Below are 11,234 nucleotides of genomic sequence, written 5' to 3'. Positions count from 1 at the left end.
CCGCAATCCTCCAATCCTCCGGCACCTCTCCCATCTCCATCGACGACGCAAAGATCATCGCCAGAGACTCTGCAATCTCTTCCCTCGCCTCCCACAGTAACCTGGGGTACATCCCATCCGGACCCGGCGACTTATCTATCTTGATGCCATTCAAAGATTCCAGCACAACCTCTTTGTTAAAGTCCACATACTCAATCTTTTCAGTCCACCGCAAGCCCACAGTACATCCACCCATGTCCTTCTCCTCTGTGAAAACCAAGGCAAAATACTCATTAAGCACCTCTGCCATTTCTACTGGTTCCGTACAGATTTTCCCGCCTTCACCTTTTATAGGCCCTATTCTTTCACGTCTCATCACGTCTACCCTTGCTCCTAAGTCTTAGGTTCCCTTAAGAAGGGATTTGGATATTTTAATTTGCTTCCTGTCCCCTGTCGGCAGACAGCCTCCTAAAGCTGGTCCCGCTGTGGTAATAAAATGTCTTGATGGCAGGACATGGTCAGGGAGTGAACCCAGCCTGGTTCACTCAACTTGACCATTCCCCCATTGGTGATCGCACCTCTTACAGCCGGAAAAATTCTCCCCAATGTGTCAAATTTGGGATTCTTATGCTCCTTTTAATTTGCCTTCAGTCTCTCTCTGTAGTGAGACCACATCCAGAATATTGTGTACAGTATTGGTGTCCTTATTTAAGGAAAGATGTCAATACGTTGGGAAGAGTTCAGAGAAGGTTTACTGAACTAATACCTGGAATGGGCAGGTTGTCTTATGGGGAAAGATTGGACATGGTTGGTTCTGTATCTGCTGGAGTTTATAAGAGTGAGAGGTGACTTGATTGGAACCTTTAAGATCCTGAAGGGTCTTGACAGGGCGGAAAAGGGGGGGGAATCTTTTCGCTTGTGGGAGAATCTAGTATTAGGGGTCACTGTTCTCAAGTAAGGTATCACCCATTTAAGACAACAAAGAACAAAGAACAATACAGCACAGGAACAGGCCCTTCGGCCCTCCAAGCCCGCACCGCTCCCCGGTCCAGGATTGAATCCTGAATCCAGGATCCCCGCCCAATTTTCCAGCCTATCTACATCCTAATATCCTATCCACCGAGCTCTCCCTCACAGCTACGATGCTTTGTTCATCACAACCTATTAACTTACCCCCACCTCCCCATTCCAGACCATGTGATCTCCAGGGAGAGGCGAAAACCCAGAGTGAAAACCCCAGGGCCAATATGGGGAAAAACAAATCTGGGAAATTCCTCTCCGACCCCCTGTGGCGATCGAAACGAGTCCAGGAGATCACACTGGCCCTGATCAGAAAATGCTTCCCAACCCTATTCATTTCCACTTCTGCTTTACGAACACCATCTGAATTCCCTGCCCCCGAGACAGGTTCCCAACTATCCGCAGTCTCGCTCTGTACTGGCACCAGCAAGATGATCATAGAATGAAGCCTTGAAACGAGAAACAAAGAACAATTAGCCCGCGCCGCTCCCTGGTCCAAACTAGACCACTCTTTTGTATCCCTCCATTCCCACTCCGTTCATATAGCTGTCTAGATAAGTCTTAAAAGTTCCCAGTGTGTCCGCCTCCACCACCTTGCCCGGCAACACATTCCAGGCCCCCACGACCCTCTGTGTAAAATATGTCCTTCTGATATCTGTGTTAAACCTCCCCCCCTTCACCTTGAACCTATGACCCCTCGTGAACGTCACCACCGACCCGGGGAAAAGCTTCCCACCGTTCACCCTATCTATGCCTTTCATAATGTTATACACCTCTATTAAGTCTCCCCTCATCCTCCGTCTTTCCAAGGAGAACAACCCCAGTTTCCCCAATCTCTCCTCATAACTAAGCCCCTCCATACCAGGCAACATCCTGGTAAACCTCCTCTGTACTCTCTCCAAAGCCTCCACGTCCTTCTGGTAGTGTGGCGACCAGAACTGGACGCAGTATTCCAAATGCGACCGAACCAACGTTCTATACATCTGCAACATCAGACCCCAACTTTTATACTCTATGCCCCGTCCTATAAAGGCAAGCATGCCATATGCCTTCTTCACCACCTTCTCCACCTGTGACGTCACCTTCAAAGATCTGTGGACTTGCACACCCAGGTCCCTCTGCGTCTCTACACCCTTTATGGGTTCTTCCATTTATCGTGTAGCTCCTCCCTACATTATTCCCACCAAAATGCATCACTTCGCATTTATCAGGATTGAACTCCATCTGCCATTTCTTTGCCCAAATTTCCAGCCTATCTATATCCTTCTGTAGCTTCTGACAATGTTCCTCACTATCTGCAAGTCCTGCCAGTTTTGTGTCGTCCGCAAACTTACTGATCACCCCAGTTACTCCTTCTTCCAGATCATTTATATAAATCACAAACAGAGATGAGGAGTTTTTTTTTCTCAGAACGTTGTGAACATTTAGAACTCTCTTCCTCAAGAAGGGGTGGAAACAGAGTTTGCATATTTTTAACACAGAGTTCGATAGGTAAACAAGGGGGTGAAAGGTTATCGGGGGTAGGAAGGAATATGGGGCTGAAGTGACAATCAGATCAGCCATGATAGTGTTGAATAGTGGAACAGGCTTAAAGGGCCGAATAGCCTATTCCTGCTGCCAATTTGAATGTTTGTATGTTTGCATGACCAATAGGAGCAGCCATGAAAGACTGAGGAGTGACCTCTTTGCAACATGAGAAAAAATCTGAAAAGAATTTCAAACCTGAAAAAGTGAAATCAGTGGGACAACAGGGCCTGTGGGATTGCACCCAAGTAACTTATAACATAATTAACCATCTCATAAAATCACAGTGCAGAAAGAGGCCATTCGGCCCACCGAGCCTGCACCAACCACAATTTCACCCAGGCCCGACACCCATAATCCCATGCATTTACCCTAGCTAGTCCCCCTGACACTAAGGGCCAATCCACCTAACCTGCACATCTTTGGAGTGTGGGAGGAAACCAGAGCACCCGGAGGAAACCCACGCAGACAGGGGGAGAATGTGCAAACTCAACACAGACAGTGACCCAAGCTGGGAATCAAACCCGGGTCCCTGGCGCTGTGAGGCAACAGTGCTAACCACTGTGCCACAGTGCCTTATTTAAGTCAAGTTTTTAACACTGACAATATCTTACCCAGGCCCTGTTCCCTGCTCTATCCCCGTTAGCCCACACATTCACCATGGCCAATCCACCTAACCTGCACATCTTTGCACCGTGGGAGGAAATCGAAGCACCCGAACGAAACCTACATAGGCACGGGGAGAACATGCAAACTCCACACAGTCACCCAAGGCTAGTGGGACCACTGACTGAAACATAACATTATTTGTTAGCATTCATGGCAAATGTTGCTCTTGTCACATTTAATTCAATCCTTCCGCCTTCATGTGCTGCTAGGTGAGAGGGAGAGCTGACTGATAGGTCACAAAGGCTGTATTCTCCGATTGTACTGACTACCATACAGTACACAGGTTCAACTCTCTGAAAGCAAGTCTTGCTTCAAGAGGAGGTTGATGGGCTGGTAATTAGTCATTTTGGATTTATCTTGGTTTTTTCGTGAACAGGATACTATAGAATCCATACTGTTCACGAAAAAACCAAGATAAATCCAAAATGACTAATTACCACCTAATTTACCAAATTGTCGGGTAGGTACCCGGGGGTTGACTGACAGTTTTACAAGCTTATAATAACACGCTCACTCTTTCATGTGGTTTCATTCAGAGTACATGGTTGTTTCTTTACACAACATAATGTTCATTTAAAAGGTTAGCTTATAGCATTTATCTAGCAACACTGCAATGAAGTTACTATGAAAATCCCCCAGTTGCCGCACTCCGGCGCCTATTCGAGTACACTGAGGGAGAATTTAGCATGGTTAGGTGCATTGGCCGTGCCAAATACTCCCTCAGTGTACCCAAATAGGTGCCAGAGTGTGTCAACTAGGGGATTTTCACAGAAACTCCATTGCAGTGTTAATGTAAGCCTACTTGTGACAAATAAATAAACTTTAAATGATTTACATTCCAATAGCCAATTGACTAAGTCAATAGAATTCAACTGTCTAGGAATGTAAAGAAAAGATTCTCCATAATTATATTTTTGCATGTTCACAAACATTTGTTAAACAGCTAAATATATTGGTTTAAGTGGAAACTGCATTTGAACAGATAAGGTATTTGTGGCAGGGTGTCTGGTGTCAACTTACTGCCAGTATAACAATGGGTCAATGCTGCTCTTGTATCTGTTACAGCTCAATGAAGTCTAGCATCCACACTGTTCATCTCACTAAAACAAAACCATCGTTTTAATCAGGGGATCAACGAGTTCACTTTACTCAGATACTCACAATTCCAGAAGTCTTTGCCACTATCTATTCCCATGGCCTCTTAAAGAAAGTTCAAAGGTGTTCCTTTATTGTTGAGGAACATGCACAAACTCAGCTCTCTGCGGTATCGGTAGATCGTACAGCTCAGCAAGATCTGCTTTGTCCTCACACTGGAGGTGTCTGCACTAATGAAGTAATGTTCACAGACACAAACTGCTTTTCCACTATTTTCCCCCAGAATAATTTTTCCAAGAATACTTACCGACTGTAACATTTCCTTGTGACTTTGGCAATGTAATCTTCATTCCCAGAAAGGAGGATTGGCAAACTATATCGGAGAGTTGGAGCAAAATGGTTTGAAAGATGGACAGAAGTTTTATCAAGCACTGTGTGTTCCTGGGAAGAATATTTTCAGCAAATCCCTGCAGATTCATCGTTGCAAAAACAGCTAATCATTAATGGGCGTAGGTGCAGCTTAAGTGTTGAAAGTTGACTAATCATTGAACCATGTAAAACTCATGCTAAATAAAAGTGTAGGGCATGGATACAGTGAATAAACAAAGACAAAACCACAAAGAGATTCACACTCTGTAATTGGTGCTGGTTGAAGATGCATATGATATCACTGCACAAGAAAATCGTTACCCAAATCTTCCGGATTGTCAAAGACTGAACGTACGATTGTCAGCACCCTGTGGAAGTGGGAATTGGCCAGGAAGTTTCAACTTCCACAGGAATAGGGTCTGGATGGGATGCCCTGTCAGAGAGTCGGTGCTAACCCAATGAGCTTAATGGCCTCCTATTGCAAGGATTCTATGATTCCAATGGGCAACGTCCCTGCTCCCTGGGATTCTCAGTGAATGTCACTGACTCTGAGATAGAGTTAGGGATTTTAGAAGGTTTTGCAGTACTTACCTGGTAGTTGGCCAGGAAATGTTAGACATAGTAAAACCTCACAGTAACTGCACAACTGACAGCACAATCACTCCTGCAACTAACCATGACACAACCACCCCTGACCCAACTATCCTCCCACCCCCTGACCTCCTACCTCCTGACCACCTACTGATTCACCCATCCATTCACTAACATTAACACTGCACCTTTAAAATGACCGCATTCAGCTCATGTAAAAAAGGGACAGGTCCTCTCTTTCTCTGACTCTACTGCACTTTGATGAAGTCCTCTGACAGACACTGTGCATTTCTGCAAATGTTGGGCTCAGAAGGTCCCGGTAGCAAGGTCCAATCAGGGGAATTATCCTTCTCAGCTGCTGTCCGACCATTATTGCTGCTGCTCAGATCCAGGCCAATGAACAAACTCAGAGCAACTGGAAAGCTTTCCTTCTGTTTTCCGAGCTATTGGAAGGATGACTATTTGAAAGAACAACATCAATGACACAACAAATCAATGAAACCCATTACTTCCTGTGTAGCTAATAACACACAGTTGTAACCACGCACTGCTCCCAACCACAAACATCTAAATCTGAAATACTTTACAATAGTTTGCATTCTCTTATCTACAAGTACCTGCATTTCCATCATATGAATTTTCAAAGTGCAATCAAGATACTTTAAGTTGTTATGTTTTCTTTACCTGCATGTTTGTGAACGTTCTCTGATAATTAGACTAGTCCTCTTACTTGGAAGCTTCTCATTTGCCTCGCTGCCTGCAAGCCTCCTATGTTCCTGCGAGTCATAAATTATACATTCACAACCAGCATGACTCTTGCAAAGACAAGTCATCCCCACAGGCATTCACACACTGCTGTACTTTATTACACATATACGATATAATTCATGTTCGCTGCACTTGAAAAATAGATGTAATTAATAATATTCATTTGTCGCATTGCTAAGTTGCAATTAATATTTGGCCATCAGTTCACAACTATGTACATAGCTTTTTAAATCAACCTTTCAGTCGACCTTTGTTGTAATGAAGAGCAAACTGGGACAGATATCAAGAAGATGATCCCTACATTGAAAGTGATCAGCAACTAGGCTGGTGGTAACATTGCTAGACTATCAATCCAGAAACTCAGCTGATGGTCTGGGGACCCGAGTTTGAATCCCGCCACGGCAGATGGTGGAATTTGAATTCAATAAAAAAAATGACCATGAAACTATTGTCAATTGTCGGAAAAACCCATCTGGTTCACTAATGTCCTTTAGGGAAGAAAATCTGCCGTCTTTACTTGGTCTGGCCTACATGTGACTCCAGAACCACAGCAATGTGGTTGACTCTCAGCTGCCCTCCAAGGGCAACTAGGGATGGGCAATAAGAGCTGACCAACCAACTATGTCCATGTCCCACAAATGAACAAAATTGGGATGAGTTGAATGGGGAGCAATGAAAGCTCTGGTATTTCAGGCAAAGCACCTTCTTCATCCAAACCATTTTCAGACCTACCCTGAAGGAGGTGACGCATAATCTCTAGTATCTCACCCAAATCTTTAGCCACGGGTTTAGACAATTAGCTTTGACAATTAGTTCCTGGCACTGGGTCGCAGTGACATCAAAGTTGGGCCTAATCATAGCATCTTGAAGCTGCACATCTCCAGTTTCCAATAATAATGGACAATGAAAGGAAATTGAATTCGCACCAAGGATAAATGTCTTTGATGCGCTATTCAGACACGAGGCTCGAAGCTCAGTAAATGAAGGCTTTTATTTACTGTTAATGAAGCTACCAGAACTTATATACACTATCCCAGACTGAAGGGGTCCCGGCCAGAGCAGGGACTCTTATACCTCTCCCAGGAGGCGGAGCCCGACTGGGATGTGCCACAACACTACAGTACAAAGGTGTAACAACCCCACCCTAACCCAACAGCAACAATAGCACAATCCAACAGTAACATATGTACATCCTTGTAGTCCTGGCCAGCCCCTGGCTCAGCACTATCCAGTGGGAACCAACGATGGTTCACCACATTCACCCCTCCTTTGAAAACAAAGGCCGGCGGGGTACAAAAAAAACCAGAATAAAATGTCAGCAGTCTATAAGTTCAGACGGTCAGGGGGACCTCACCGCCGTTGTGACCTCCTCAATACCGGCGGTGACACCGGAGTAGGCACATGCGGTGGCGTTCTCCCCAAAACGGCGTCCAGCTGCTCTTCCATGGACTCACAGGCCGGTTGACCCAGAGGTGACGGTAGTCCAGGGGATTCTGACACGCCCTGCGGTGGCGACCATCTCCTGGGCTCAGGCAAGCTGGATATTCATCATTGAACGGTCGAGTCTATGAGGCTTGGCCTGGTCCAGGATGATCGACGCCACCGTTGGTTCATGAACGCCACTGCAGGCAGCTGAAATCGATGCGGAGGACCCCTGCTGGTCGTTCGTGGTCAGTGTCGACCAACATGGCTGCCCCCATGAATCGCACGTGGGTGAGGGCGCCAAACTCAGCGACCCCTGGTGGTCATACTCCTCCGACTCCGTCGACCGTAATGGCGTCGTCCTGGTCTCGCACGTGGACGAACCCCGCGACGACTTCGACGATGATGACCCAAGCTCTGAAGAATCGCAGGCCGCACTGCCGTTCCTGGGTTTAGATCGGCACACTTTTGCATAATGCCCTTTTTTACCGCATGCGGTGCACAATACAGCTTTAGCGGGACACTTTTGCCGGGTATGCTTCACTCCTCCACAGAAGTAGCACCGCGGGCCGCACGGGGCTGCAGCCGTCGTCTGGCCCGAGTGGGAGCACGCCATTACACAGCATTTCGAACCCGAGGGACGAGGAGGGATTTGCGACTGCTCCTGCCACGTTGTCTCCACGTGGTCCTCTGGATATAAAACTAAGCTCTTTGAAGCCGACTCGAGCATCTCTGCTAACTCGATGGCCTGGGTAAGATTAAGGTTACCCTTCTCCAACAGTTTAAGTCGAATGTACGACGATCCGACCCCGGCCACAAACGCATCTCGGGCGAGGTCGTACATGCTCTGCTCAGCCGACACAGCTTTGCAGTCACAGCCCCTGGCTAGCTGTAGGAGCTCATTGGCATAGTCCTCCATCGTTTCGCCAGACTGCCGTCGTCGAGTGGCTAGGAGGTAACGAGCGTGTATCTCGTTAGGTGGTTTAGTATAGCGCTTCTTTAGAAGCTCGAGGGCCTTAGGGTAATTAGTGGCCGCACGGATCGCGAGGTAGACAGTGTCGCTTACCCTCGCATGGAGGACCCGGAATCTGTCATCATCTGTGGTGACCGCTGCGGAGGCTGCCAGGTAGTCTTCGAAACACTTCAGCCAGTGGTCGAAGGTGTTAGAAGCGCCCACCGCACGTGGATCTAGCGTGAGGCGTTCCGGCTTCAGAATTTGCTCCATACTCTCTTCCTTTTTTTTTCTCCGACAAGAGTTTAACGACAGTAAATAAAATTGATGCACTATTCAGACACGAGGCTTGAAGCTCAGTAAATGAAGGCTTTTATTTACTGTTAATGAAGCTACCAGAACTTATATACACTATCCCAGACTGAAGGGGTCCCGGCCAGAGCAGGGACTCTTATACCTCTCCCAGGAGGCGGAGCCCGACTGGGATGTGCCACAACACTACAGTACAAAGGTGTAACAACCCCACCCTAACCCAACAGCAACAATAGCACAATCCAACAGTAACATATGTACATCCTTGTAGTCCTGGCCAGCCCCTGGCTCAGCACTATCCAGTGGGAACCAACGATGGTTCACCACAGTCTTATTGTCTCATACTGATGTAGTCCAAAGCCAGTCATATGGGACAGCTTACTCAACACTGAGAAAGAACTGAACCTTGGGACTTATTGGTCAGTATCACTCAACGCTACACCAGACAGTAAGGAAATCTTAGAACTGAATTCCTGAAATTTCAATACGTCTTAGTTAATGCCCAAATAATGTTACACTCTTGTATATAACAACAGAAGAGTCCTGCCTCCTGTTTTATTATAATTCTTTGAAGCAATGTTAACATACTGGCTAGCCAAATATCTGTTGCCCATCCTTAATTGCCCTTGAGAAGGCAGTGGTGAGCTGCCTCCTTGAAACCTTGCAGTCCACATGATGTAGATACACCCATAGTGCAGGTAGGGAGGGAGCTCCAGGTTTTCAACCCAGCGACTGTGAAGGAATGGTGATATGTTTCCAAGTCGGGATGGTGTGAGGCTTGCAAGGGAACCTCCAGGTGCTGGTGTTGACATGCGTCTGTTGCCCTTGTCCTTCTAGGTGGTAGAGGTTGCAGATTTGGAAGGTGCTGTGGTGGGAGGCTTGGTGAGTTGCTGCAGTGGATTTTGTAGCTGGTACAGATTGTTACCACCATGCGCCCATGGTGGAGGGAGGCGATGTTTAAGGCCATGGATGGGTTTTAATCAAACAGGCTGCTTTATCCTGGATGGTGTTGTGCTTCTTGAATGTTGTTGGAGCTGCACTCATCCAGGCAAGTGAAAAATATTCCACCGCACTGACTTGCACTTTGTAGTTGGTGGGCAGGCTTTGGGGACTCATGGAATGATCGATTCACTGCAGGATTCCCAGCCTCTACCCTGCTCTGTAGATATGGCTGGTCTAGTGAAGTTTCTGCTCAATGGTAACTTTGAGGATACTGATGGCAAGTCAGTGAATGTCAAGGGGAGATGGTTTGATTCTCTTGTTGGACAGAGTCATTGCCTGGCACTTGCAACTTATCAGCCTAAGCCTGAATGATGTCCAAGTCTTAATGCACATAGAGATGGGCTGTTTCTGAATCTGAGGAGTTGCGAATGGTGCTGAACATTGTGCAATCATCAACATCCCCACTTCTGACCTAATGATGAAGGGAAGATCATTGATAAAGCAGCTATGGGCTTATGAGACTGCCCTGAGGAACTCCTTCAGTGATGTCCTGGACCTATGGTGAGCAACCTCCAACAATAACCATCTTCCTTTGTGCCAGGTATGGCTCCAGCAAGTGGGACCATTGACAGCAGCATACGTTTATTAGCATTTATAAGAAATGTCCCTTTTGTTATGTTTAATTCAATCCTTCCACCTTGATTCACTGCCGGGTGAAGAAAGATCTTAACAAATATAAACAGGTCACAAAAAAGTCAAATTAAGAGGTTGTGTTCTCCCATTGTAGTGGCTGCCATACATTGCCCAAGTTCATCTATTTGAAAGCCAGTCTTAATTCCGAGCAAAGATCAGTTTGAGAATATAAACTCTTGTCCTTGTTGAGACAACCATGGATGTGCACTTTCCCAATAAATGATCCTCTCCTCCGGGATTTCACCCTGCCAGGTCTAAATATTTAACAGTTATAAAACTATCCAATCTAGCTCGAGATATATCAAATAAACAATCCTAGGTAATATTGGACCATGCCACTCATAGCAAAGCGACACTTTACCATGATAGGCTCACAAGCACTGTGCATCAAATGCCCAGGCAGTGAACTCACTTGGTCTGACTTTAGATTCACATGTGTATCTATACAGCGGAGATGTGAGAAATCCCTCCTACCATTCACGTGGGAGAGATTTTAGATTTCTCTCCTACATGAGACACTTCAATTTTCAATCCTATAACGGATATACTACAGCTCGTTGTGATTTTAAACTATGAGTTAAAGAATTGACCAAACAAATGCCAATTTGTTTTCTACCAATAGGTAACAAAATTTAAATGTGCATACTTAAAGTGATCATGCAAGCTGTCATGTAATATACAGTATTGTAAGATAAAAGAATATTATGGTCTAAAAGAATTATTAAATGTTACAACTTCACAGGGATGGGTCACATCTTGCAAGCTGGGCATAAAACTGGCAGTGCAGCTCGGACACTTGCTGTCGAAACATTCATTTCTATTGAGTTTGTAGTTAATCTACAATGTTAGTTTTACACCTTAAGAAGACTCACAACACCAGGTTAAAGTCCAACAGGTT

The sequence above is a fragment of the Mustelus asterias genome, chromosome 10 (assembly GCF_964213995.1).
Source record: "Mustelus asterias chromosome 10, sMusAst1.hap1.1, whole genome shotgun sequence".
In the NCBI taxonomy this organism is placed as follows: Eukaryota; Metazoa; Chordata; class Chondrichthyes; order Carcharhiniformes; family Triakidae; genus Mustelus; species Mustelus asterias.
The sequence above is the reverse complement of the archived record's forward strand: the minus strand, read 5'-3'. Positions refer to the sequence as shown.